This window comes from Mobula birostris, chromosome 4 (genome assembly GCF_030028105.1).
Source record: "Mobula birostris isolate sMobBir1 chromosome 4, sMobBir1.hap1, whole genome shotgun sequence".
NCBI lineage: Eukaryota > Metazoa > Chordata > Chondrichthyes > Myliobatiformes > Myliobatidae > Mobula > Mobula birostris.
The window spans coordinates 193,598,632-193,611,342 of record NC_092373.1 but is presented as its reverse complement, the minus strand read 5'-3'; the positions used below and the strand labels follow the sequence as shown (position 1 = coordinate 193,611,342).

The following is a 12,711-nucleotide window of genomic DNA, read 5'->3' as shown; positions in this document are numbered from 1 at the left end:
CATTTTGACTATGTTCCTACAAAGCTGAAAGATTCCATTTTCAAAGCAATGAGCTTTATATTTTGTGACTATCTCACCAACTGGAAGCCAGACTTCTTATTAACATAATAAAACTCCCAGTGGACACAAGAGACTACAGATAATGTATTCCGGACAAACAAGTCACAGGAGGAACAGTTTACACTAGGCCAAAACACAAGAGCTACCACGGAAACAAATAAATACATCGCCCTTTAAACTGGTTTAGTTTAGCTTCCCCAAAGGGAAGTGCATCATTCCCAATACTGTAATAGCAGGTTGATGCTTGGAGAGGACAGAGCAAGCTTCTAATCCACATGTTGGGTGTGTTCCCTGTTCCAAAAATCAGTTTAATACATGGTCCGCAAGTGAGGTACGTACCAGATATTAAACTGGGAAGAACAGAGGCTACACTTGATCTAAGCCAAAAGGCCGAGAAGCAATACCTTATTTATCAGGATATTTCAAGAACCTGTTTATCCTTACTCTTTTTTTATCAAGCTGACCACTGTAAGTGACCTATTTCCACTGCAACTTTTACGCCTGTTCATCAGTTCGATGCTTTTCTTATTTTAGTTGCTAGATGTTGCATTTCCCTCTTTTCAATGAAACTTTTTATATGTAAGATTATTGGTATTCTGCCAATCAGATGAGAAAGAGGTGTATTAGTCTGCACGTACACCACTGTCACAGTCTTTGATGAAGGGTCCCAGCTGGAAATTTTATCAGTTTAGCTCCCTCTGTAGATTTTCAGAGTTCCTCCAACATTTTGTGTACGTTGCACAGGATTTCCAGGATCTGCAGAATCTCTTTATGTTTTGTCTCATGAATTGGCATAGGAGGTTCTAATGTACCTGTGAGATGCTACATAACCGCAAGTTCTTGGTTTCTCAATGGTAATCCATGTAACTTAAAGGCAGCTTCGTGGTTCCAAGTTAGTCGGTCTCTGAGGACCATCTCTGCAACAAGCAAAGATATAGGATCTTCCACTCCTGGGATCACTCTTGTGACCTCATAGGACCTTCCCCAAAGCCAGCAGAAAATTCAATTCCTTTGAAAATTGCTCACAATATTCCAGATGAGGTCTGACCAATGCCTTGTAAAGCCTCAGCAGTACATTCTTGCTTTTATGTTTTAGCCCTCTCAAAATTAATGCTAACTATCGCTGTCCGCTTCCTATAACACTTCAGCCTCCACGTCCTTCTCCCTAGTGAATAGTCATAGAGCACAACAACACAGAAAAATGCTCTTCAGCCCAATAAATATTCATTTAGAATCTTACTCATTTCCCCTGGCTACACAAATAAATTACACTTTGAGCTCTGTCCTCTTACTTCCAACATATTTTTAAAAAGTATAGGATTCTCTTTAATCTTACCTTCCAAAATAATTTCATGGCCCCTTGTTGTCCTCCTATTTCAACCTTAGTTTTTGTTATATCCCTAGAAACCAGGAGCTGATGTTTAGTTTCATTTCAATGTTCAATGTTCAAAGTGAATTTATTGTTCAAGTATATGTACGATACGTAACCAAGTACTACTCTGAGATTCATTTTCTTGCAGGCATTCACAGTAAAACAAAGAAATACAACAGTCAGTGAGAAACTACATTTAAAGACTGACAAGCAACCAAAGTGAAGAAGACAAACTGCACAAATACAAGTAGTAATAATAATAAATCAATCAGTACATGATACTGAGAACATTTGAGTTGTAGGGACCTTGAAAGTGAGTCCATAAGTCGTGATCAGTTCAGTGTTGTGGTGAATGAACACCACAATGTACACATTTCAACGCACACGTGATAAATAAAGCTAATCTTTAAACCACGCAACAAGACAATCGCACAATAAATGGACAATTAAACTGACAGGTAAATAGAAGGTTAGGGTTACTCATTCTCAATTTGCTCATGATACAAAGCTCGGCATTATTGGGGGTAGAGAGTAATGCCAGTGGTTCAACAGGTTAGGCTGTTGCATTTGAACTCAATGACTAGAGTTCAATCCCGGCTCTGGATGCCGTTCAAATAGAGTTTGCATGTTCGCTGACTGACCATGTGGATGTCCCAGGTGCTCCTGTTTGCTGCTACATCAAAACAAATGCCTATTGGTAGGTATATTGGCAAATGTAAATTGTTATAAGGTGATGGGAGGGAAATAAAGGTGGAGTTATGAGCATGTGAGAAAGAATTAGCAATAAGATGGGGGAGTGCGGTTGATGGGATCGCTGAGACAGATGGAGAGCAGTAAATGGGAAGAATAACCTCCTTCTATGCAATAATGAAATATGAGACTGCAGAAGGATATAGACAGGCTGGCTGAACAGGCAGATTAAATTTATTGAAGTGAATTATGAAGCAAAGCATTTCTGTCCGAAGAATTTGCAGATGGCATCAAGGTTGAGGACATAGTTTACAATGAGGAAGGCGAACAACACTTGCAGCTGGATCGGGACCAGCTGGAAAAATGGGCACTTTGGGAAGACAAACCGGTGTGGGATTTACACACTGAATGGTAGGGCACAGAGACATATGGCAATATAGGTCCAATATTGCTTGAAAGATGCATCACAGACAGATGGAGTTGCAAAGAGAGCTTTAGGCTCATTTGGCCTTCATAAGTTAGAGTACTGAGTACACGAGTTGGGATGCTGTGGTGAAGTTGTATAAGACATTGATGTGTACAAATTTGAACAATTGTGAGCTGTTCTTGTCACCTACCCACAGAAAGGAAAACATTAATAAGATAATATACAAGGATGTACCATGACCTAAGTTATCGGGAAAGGTTGAATAGGTTAGGACTTCATTCCTTCGAGCCTAGGAGAATGAGGGGAGATTAGATAGAGGGATATAGATTGGGTAAATGCAAGCAGGTCATAGATTAAGGGTGAAAGATGAAATATTTAAGGGGAACCTGAGGGGGAACTTCTTCACTCAGGGAGCAGTGTGAGTGTGGGATGAGCTGCCAGTCAGTGGAAGTGGTGGATGCAGATTTGACTGCAGTATTTAAGAGAAGTTTAGATGGGAGCTCCATGGATGGGAGGGGGTTGGAGGACTATGGCCCAGAAACAAGTCAACAGGACTGGGTAGAATAACAGTCTGCACATACTAGATGGACAAAAAGCCCGTTTCTGTGCTGTCATGCTCTTTGACTCTGCTTAGGACAGTCAATATAGAAGAAATAGATTTGACAGAAGAAGCAGATAGTTGGAAATGGCACGGGAGGTTGAGAAATTTAGGCATATAGAATGTTAGAGTTTATTGATTGAGGCTTAGAATATATTTTTATCCCAAAATAAACTTTATTCATAATAAAAAATATTTACAAGAAAAAACATGCAATGCTTTTGCATTCTTACATAGATAGTCAACGTTTTCAGTACTGTTCTATTACAATCCTACACATCAACAGCATTGTTGCCACTCGTGGCTTCCTGGGGTGCTATACGGACCACTTTAATTATTGAGGGGCTTTCCTCACCCAACCCAGCCCCTCCACTCCAATAGCAGAAGAACCCTCAAGTGGTCCTTCCCCACCATTAAGCTTCAGTGTGACCTTCAAACCATTCTTCTGCAGGCTGGCATGTATTCCTCCACGGATATCTCAATGTGCTGACACACCAACGCGTTTTGGGAAGATCAAAGGCATCTTTCACCAAGTTCAGAAGCGTAGAGTATAAAAGCAGAAAATGTTGCTCATGCTTTTGTAAAGCATTGGCTCTGCTCCGATTAGAACTGGGGTTCCCAACCTGGGGTCCATGGACTTCTTGCTTAATGGTACCGGTCCATGGCATTAAAAAGGTTGGGAAGCCCTGAATTAGAGCATTCTGCTCACTTCCAGTATTCACATTACAGGAAGGATGAAAGGTTTCTCGAGGGTATCCAGAAAGGACTGACGAGATTGTGCTGAAGGACGACAGGTTCAAGAATAAATTAGAAAGGCTAGCCTGTTTTCTATAGAGAAGAGAAAGCTGAGGCGAGTTTATTAGAAGTATATAAAATGCTGAGGTGTATAATGGAAGGCTGATCTTTTAGGTAGAATGATCAATGACTAGAGGTCATAAGCATAAAATAAAGGAGCGGGAGGAGAATTAACACTGACAGAAAGAGAAGCTTTTCTACCTGGCTGGAATGGACAGTCTACAAGTGTGATTTGCGTAGTTTCCATTGTGATTTCCAAGAAGGACGTACATAAGTTGTTGGTGCAGAGAAATTTGCCAGGCTGTAGAGAAAGGGCCAGTGAGCAAAACTAGTGAGTTGCTCTGGTAGAGTGTAGGTGTGGGTATGATGGGCTGATTGGCCTCATTTGTACAGATTGTCTATTAAGACCAGTGGTCCAATTTCTCAAACTTTCTAATTATGTCTTGCTCCGCATGTCCCCACCCTTCAACCTTCGCTCTCCCAATTATTCTCTTTTCCAAGGGAATGACTGATTAATGTGCCCATGTCTGAAAGCAGCTGGATTGCATAGAAATCTAGAAGTCAGCCAAAAGTTATTTGGTACCTGACACATGACCTGGTAGAATTCTGAAACTTTAAATAATTAACACAAGAGAGATTATAGAATGCACAAAATTCTCGCAGAATCGGATCAAAACCTAAAGAAATCCACTAACATCTGATCTTTGATGCTCTGCGAACAGAATGTGGCTAGTGGGTATCTTCTTGACTGCTGTGAGAATTTTAGAGGATGTACAGAGCGAGATAGAAGAGATGTGACATCATGGTCTGCCTATCCTGTGTCTTTCCAATTCTCTTCAGTGGGTTCTTTCGACAGTGCAGATGTGCTCTGGATGCCATGATGGGACTCCTAGGGTATTCCAATCACCAAAATAACTAGACCAAGTTTCTTAACCAAAGTAATTCAACTGTTCATATTACAGAATTCAGTTGAAAGGAAGATCACATAACATGTAAAAAAAGGCTACTATTTTGCATTCCTCTAAGGAAGATCTATCTATCTCTATATCTCTTTCTCTCTCTCTTTCTCCTTCCCCAAACCCTCCTCCTCTCTTTCTCTATCTCACTCCCTCTTTCTCTCTCTCCTCATATTTATCCTTCTCTCATTTTTCTCTCTCCTTTTCTCTCTCTCCATTTCTCTCTCGTGACTTGCCCTTTTTTGTTGATTTTCTCATTCTTCATTCCAGCTGGAATGATTTCAGAAACTTTGTTTTCATTTCCATGAGAGAATTTTTGTTTTCCTGAATCTTTGATACTGGGCAGCCTTTTTATTCTGTCATCTTCCCTCTTCCTTTCTAGTCCTGAAAAAAAGGGGGTTTGGCTTAAAACATTGACTGTTTGTTCTTTTCTATAGATTCTGCCTGACCTGCTGAGCTCCTCCAGCATTGTGTGTGTGTTGTGTTAGACAATACTTTACTTTTTGCATATTAGTAAAGATTTGCATATTAGTAAAGACTTGCTTATTAGATTTCTGCATTTGCATATACAAAGACTTTACTAATTTTACTAATGTCAGATGGAATATAGCTTAGGGAAGTGTGTGGTCATGCACTTTGGTAGAAGAATAAAGGCATAGATTATTTTCTAAATGAGAAGAAAATTCAGAAATCAGAAGTACAAAGTAACTTAGGAATCCTTGTGCAGGATTCCTTGCAGGTTAACTTGAAGCTTGAATTGATGGGAAGGAAGGCAAATTCAATGTTGGTATTCATTTCAAGAGGACTAGAATATAAGAGCAAGGATGTAATGCTGAGGCTTTAAAAGGCATTTGCTTGGAGTATTCTGAGCAATTTTGGGCCTCTTATCTGAGAAATGATGTGCTGGCATTGGAGATGGTCCAGAAGAGGTTCATGAGAATGATTCGGGGAATGAAAGGGTGAACATGTGAGGATCATTTGAAGGTTCTGAGCCTATATTTGATGGAGCTTAAAAGAATGAGGGGCATCTCATTGAAACTCATCAAATATTGAAAGACCTAGATAGAGTGGATGTGGAGAGGATGTATTCTCCAGTGGGGGAATCTATAACCAGAGGGCACAGCCTCAGAATAGAGGGACATCCGTTTAGAACAGAGATGAGGAGGAATTTCTTTAGCCAGAGAGCAGTGAATTTGTGAAAATGATTGCCACAGGTGGCTGTGGAGGCCTTGTCACTGAGTATATTTAAAGTGGAGGTTGATAGGTTCTTTATTAGTCAGGCCATCAAAAGCTACAGTGAGAAGTTGGGAGAATGGGGTTGAGAGGGATAATAAATCAGCCACGATGCAATGGTGAAGCAAACTCGATGGGCCAAATGGCCTAATTCTGCTCCTTTGTCTTATGGTCTCAGTATGTCTCACTTGAAAATTCAAGAATCTGAAACTGGAAGCCAGTTTAATGAGAGAATATCCTCACCTTCTAGGAACTCAAAGAACTTTCCCTTTGTGAAGCTCAGGCAGATAATTTTCTGCCATCTGTCACTGTCTGACATTTGGTGTGAGCCAGAATCTGCAACAGTGGAGAATGGAAAAAATTTAAATTAAAATGTTAATTCCTGCACTCAGATTCCTGAACAAAGAACAGAATAAATTTCCATCACTTTTATGGTCTGAGGATGATTCTGATCAGCCGGAACTGACTTGCATCTCATTTACGCAGAACAGCAGAAAGTCTGAGAGCGGGAGAGATTTCCATTGGATGATTTATGCTTCAGTCAAGGTTCCTGTCAAGGTTCACAGAGCTCCAAATAAATCTGCCATCCCTTCTATCTATTTTATAAACTGAGTTATTGTCCAGTCAAACACTCACAAAACCTGTCATGTGGAAACCTTTATATATTTGTTCATGTTTATTAGGCACAATATTCACAGAAAGTCTTGAAAGGCCTGGATAGAATAGACGTGCAGAGGCTGTGTCCATTGCAGAAGAGTCTAGGATCTGAGGACACAGACTCAGAATAAAAGGGAAACTAAGATGAGGAGGAATTTCTTCAGTTGGAGGGTGGAGAACCTGTGGAATTTGTTACCACAGAGGGCTGTGGAGGTGAAAGCACTGGGTAAATTTAAGACAGAGATTGATAGGTTCTTGACTGATAAGGGGATTACAAGTTATCAGGAGAAGGAAAAAGCACGGGGCTGCTAAGAAAAAACACCCATGATTGAATGACAGATCAGACCCGATGGTCTTAATTCTGCTCCTGTATCTTATGGCCTAAAAAGGGATCATGTGAGACCCTCTTGCTAATTTTGCAAGTGTGATTGCTACTGCAATGTGGAAAACATTTCAGACAACCTGTGCACAGCAAGCCCCCACAAGCAGTATTGTTCTAATGAAACAGATCATCCAATTACTGTGTGCTTACACATGGTTTGCTGATTTACTGACAGGCTGCAGAACTTTTGGCGGAGTTCAGCAGACTGTACCTTCGGTGAACTACATGGCAATTTTCATCAATGGCGTAGAGCTGGGATTAGAAGCCACCTGATCAGCCGCACTGCTTGGCATTGAATTCCTTGGCATTATCAGAGGAGCTGTCCCAGGTCCAGCATGTAAGTGCTATTACAAAGAAGGCACAACAGTGCTTAGACATTCTTAGAAGTTTGTCTAAGAACGTCAGCGGGAGGAGAAGATGGCGGCACGACGCAGCGTGCGTGGCCTCTCTGGTGAAATGATATTGTATTTGTTAAATGGGGCCATGCACAATTCTGATTTGATGAAGACAGACTTGAGAAGCACGGAGGAACATCTGGAGAAACTTTTGAAATGCCCGGTTCGCTGCCACTGCTACTGTGCGATCGAGAATCTCCGGAGGAGAAGGCCCCAAATCCTCTGCTTTTCCTGTTGCTGGTGGCCGGGGTCGAAGTGCTCGGCAGAGGTGGTGCTCGGTGCTCGGTGTCGGAGGGCTGGTCGGAGGCTTGAAGTTTTTGGACGACTCAGAGTCGGACTGTGGTCGGGTGCTTCCAGGATGCTGCATCGGCAAGTTTGCAGAGCTGGAAGGCTCATGGCAGGGAGAGTTTTCTTCCTTCTCCCGTCTGCGTGAGGTGATGGGACTTTCGAGAGACCTTGAGACTTTTTTTACTGTGCCCATGATCTGTTCTTCATCAAGTTACGGTATTGCTTGCACTGTTGTAACTATATGTTATAATTATGTGGTTTTTGTCAGTTTTTCAGTCTTGGTCTGTCTTGTGTTTCTGTGATATCACACCACAGGAACATTGTATCATTTCTTAATGCATGCATTACTAAATGACAATAAAAGAGGACTGCGTGTCCTCATAATCTTAAAAAATCTAATCTAAAAGTTTTTTGCAGATTTGATATATCATCTAAAACTTGTACAAACTTCTATAGATGCACAGTGGAGAACATCCGGACTGGTTATACCATGCTCTGATATAGCAATACCAATGCCCATGAACAAGAAAGCCTATAAAAGGTGGCGTCCATCACAAGCAAAACCGTTGCCACCATCGAGCACACCAACAAAGAGCAATGTCATAAGAAAGCATCAAGGATCCCCACCATCCAGGCCATGCTCCCTTCTCAGAACACACACAAAAATTGCTGGTGGAACACAGCAGGCCAAGCAGCATCTATAGGAAGAAGTACAGTCGACGTTTCGGGCCGAGAGCCTTCATCAAGACTAACTGAAAGAAGAGATAGTAAGAGATTTGGAAGTGGGAGGGGGAGAGGGAGATCCAAAATGATAGGAGAAGACAGGAGGGGGAGGGATGGAGCCAAGAGCTGGACAGGTGATTGGCAAAAGGGATACAAGGCTGGAGAAGGGAGAGGATCATGGGATGGGGGAGAAAGTGGGGGAGGGGGGAAGCCCAGAGGATGGGCAAGGAGTATAGTGAGCGGGACAGAGGGAGGAAAAAGAGAGAGAAAAAGGGAAAAGGAAATAAATAAATAAATAAGGAAGGAAGGGATGGGGTACGAAGGGGAGATGGGGCATTAACGGAAGTTAGAGAAGTCAATGTTCATTCCATCAGGTTGGAGGCTACCCAGACGGAATATAAGGTGTTGTTCCTCCAACCTGAGCGTGGCTTCATCTTTACAGTAGAGGAGGCCGAGGATAGACATGTCAGAATGGGATGTGGAATTAAAATGTGTGGTCACTGGGAGATCCTGCTTTCTCTGGCAGACAGAGAGTAGGTGCACAGCGAAAAAGTCTCCCAGCCTGCGTCGTTGCTGCCATCAGGAAGGAGGTACAGGAGCCTTACACCGCCAGGTTCAGGAACAGTTATTACCCTTCAGCCATGAGGCTCCTCAGCCAGTGTGACAAAGTAGGTTTGCCACAAGTAATTTCCTTCTCCCCCAACCCCCCCTCCCCACCAGACAGAGTTCATTTTCAGGATGGGTGAAAAGTTGATTAATTTTGTTGTGTACTGTCATTGTGAGCTACTGTGACAAGTGTATTTGTGGGCATTTTTAGTGTAAGTAGGGAAGCGGACGAGGGTCCTTTATGATGTCCCAGATGGTAGGGAGGCTTGTGCCCATGATCGAGTTGACTAAGTTGTGTTGTGTTGAGCCGTGATACGGTTTCGAAGGGTTGGATGGCTTCTTCCTGCTCCCATTTCCTATGTTCATGTTATTATATTCAGCCATGCTAACAACAAACCACTTCGCTCTTTCCTCCCTGTAACAGCACGTTCCAAGCACAGTAGGAAGTTTCCCCCATTCTGCTCGTATTCACGTATTCAGAACATAGCAGAAGTGTTCTCTGCTCTCCATTCTAATCCACCTAAACTTCTTGTGAGGCACTGCATTCAGATTCCACAAATCTGGCGGAACAAGCGTAGATGCCCTCAACCGCATCTCTTCCATTTCACTCACGTCTGTTCTTACCCTATTCTCCCACCATGTTACCAGGGTTAGGGCTCCTCTTGTCCTCACCTACCACCCCACCAGCCTCCACGTCCAGCACATAATTCTCCAAAACTTCCACCACCTTCAACTGGATCTCACCACCAATCATATCTTTCCCTCCCCCCCCCACTTTCTGCTTTCCGTATGGATCACTCTCTACGTGACTCCCTTGTCCATTCATCCTTCCCCACTGATCTCCTTCTTGCAAGCAGAATAAGTTCTTCACCTGCCCGACGTACACCTCCTCCCTCACTACCATTCAGGGCCCCAAACAGTACTTCCACGTGAGGTGACACTTCATCTGTGAGTCTGTTGGGGTCAGTTACTGTGCTAGGTGCTCCTGGTGCGGCTTCTTGTATATTGGTGAGACCCGACATAGATCGGGAGACTGCTTTGCCCAGCATCTATGCTTCGTCCGCCAAAACAAGCGGGATCTCCCAGTGGCCACCAAGCATATATAGTCTGGGGCAGCACGGTAGTGCAATGCTTTTTACAGAGCCAGCTGTAGAATCGATCAGGGTTCAATTCCCACTGCTGTCTGCAAGAAGCTTGTTCGTTCTCCCCACGACTACAGGGGTTTTCTCTGGTGCTCTGCTTCCCTCACACACTGCAAAAAGACGTATGGGTTACAGTCCTTCCAGGTGAGGTAACACTTCACCTGTGAGTCGGCTGGGGTGATATACTGCGTCCGGTGCTCCCAATGTGGCCTTTTATATATTGGCGAGACCCGACGCAGACTGGGAGACCGCTTTGCTGAACACCTACGCTCTGTCCGCCAGAGAAAGCAGGATCTCCCAGTGGCCACACATTTTAATTCCACATCCCATTCCCATTCTGACATGTCTATCCACGGCCTCCTCTACTGTAAAGATGAAGCCACACTCAGGTTGGAGGAACAACACCTTATATTCCATCTGGGTAGCCTCCAACCTGATGGCATGAACATCGATTTCTCTAACTTCCGCTAATGCCCCACCTCCCCCTCGTACCCCATCCGTTATTTATTTTTATACACACATTCTTTCTCTCACTCTTCTTTTTCTCCCTCTGTCCCTCTGTCTATACCCCTTGCCCATCCTCTGGGTTCCCCCCCGCCTTGTCTTTCTCCCTGGGCCTCCTGTCCCATGATCCTCTCATATCCCCTTTGCCAATCACCTGTCCAGCTCTTGGCTCCATCCCTCCCTCTCCTGTCTTCTCCCATCATTTTGGATCTCCCCCTCCCCCTCCCACTTGCAAATCTCTTACTAACTCTTCCTTCAGTTAGTCCTGACGAAGGGTCTCGGCCTGAAACGTCAACTGCACCTCTTCCTAGAGATGCTGCCTGGCCTGCTGCGTTCACCAGCAACTTTGATGTGTGTTACGGGTTACAGTTAGAGAGTTGTGGGCATCTTACCTTGGCGCCAGAAGTGCGGAGACACTTGCAGGCTGCGTCAGCCACTGACGCAAATGACGCATTTCACTGCATGTTTCGATGTACTTGTGACAAATAAAACTACTCTTACCCTAAAATAAAGCAAAACCAATAGTAAACCAAATTCCTTGGCTGATCTCTGTGGAGGTTTAAATTCCAAAGGTGCACTTCAGCAAGTTTTTGGGTGATGAGCTGCTGGGAATATAAGGAATAGTTGTATATTTAGGAATTGTTTTACGTTTCTCTGTATACTCTTCAAGATGAGGCAATGGAACAGTTTCTATTTTCGGAAGAGTAACCATGAAATCAAGGTCACTCACCTGACAGAAGCCAGATGGTCAGGGAGATAACACTGTCCAGGAGAGTTGTCCATTAATACTCTGCAGCATTCCCCACTCATTTTCGGTCTGTTCATTGCGAATCTCCTCTTCTGAGAATGCAGAATGAATAAGCAGGTCAAGCCACAAAATTCTGCTGTTAATTGTAAGTAAAGGATCACTTTACCTCAATGATTCCAACAGCAAATTTAACTAATGCCCAAATGGGGGCTTTCTTTCAGACAAGAGATTCTGTAGGTGCTGGTAATCTTCAGCAGCTCACACACGAAAAGTTAGAGGAACTCAGCAAAGACAGACAGCATCTATGGGGGGAATAGACAGTAAAACGTTTTCAGCTGAGAACCTTCATAAAGAATGGGAAGGAAGGGACAGAAGGATTTAATTTCCCAGCCAACACATTCCAATTAAAGACAAAGCCAAGGCCAGAACAAATACAGGAACAGACAATCTGGCGGAGGAAATCCTAAATCTTCGGCTCCAGGAGTCTTGGCAGGTCAGAGAGCAAATATCTAGGAGAGTTGTAGGGACTGGAAGACACTGGAGAGATAGGGAAAGGTGAGGCCATCTCAGGGTTGTATATGGTGACACTGAACTACTTTGACAATAAATTTACTTTGAACTTTTGAACTTTGAATCAAGGCATTGTCTAATGATGAGGTTCTGAGTTAACGATCAGGGTTTTTGGCATAAACAGGTTGGGAACCCTGGTCTAATGTGACTAAGGAAGCAGAAGGATAATGTGTCTGTGAAGCAATTGGGTAATTAAAGCATGGCGACGTAGATTGAGGGCAGAGGGTAAGAGATGTGGAGAGGATCTGAAGTGAACTATTTTTTCCACCCAGGATGTAATGAGTATCTGGAATAAACTGCTTGAGACAGTGGTAGACGATAAGTCACAGACAGCATTTAAGAAGCGTTTGGACAAGTACTTAAATAACCTCAGTCAGAATCAGATTTAATATCACCTGCATATGTCACGAGATTTGCTAATTTTACAGCAGCAGTATAATCAAATACACGTTAAATAAATAGAGATTAAAACTGAATTACATTAAGTATAGATATGTCAATTAAATAATTGAGTTAAAATAAGTGGTTTTCATGGGTTCAAGATCCCTTTAGGAATCAGGTAGCA

At 43.1% G+C, this 12,711-nt stretch overlaps 1 non-coding gene across 1 annotated transcript; it reads right to left on the bottom strand.

The window, feature by feature from the left end:
• Positions 1-262: 262 nt before the first annotated feature.
• Positions 263-462, bottom strand: LOC140197118 (U2 spliceosomal RNA). The gene has a single exon (XR_011885845.1). It is a non-coding gene; the product is annotated as a U2 spliceosomal RNA (small nuclear RNA).
• Positions 463-12,711: the final 12,249 nt, after the last annotated feature.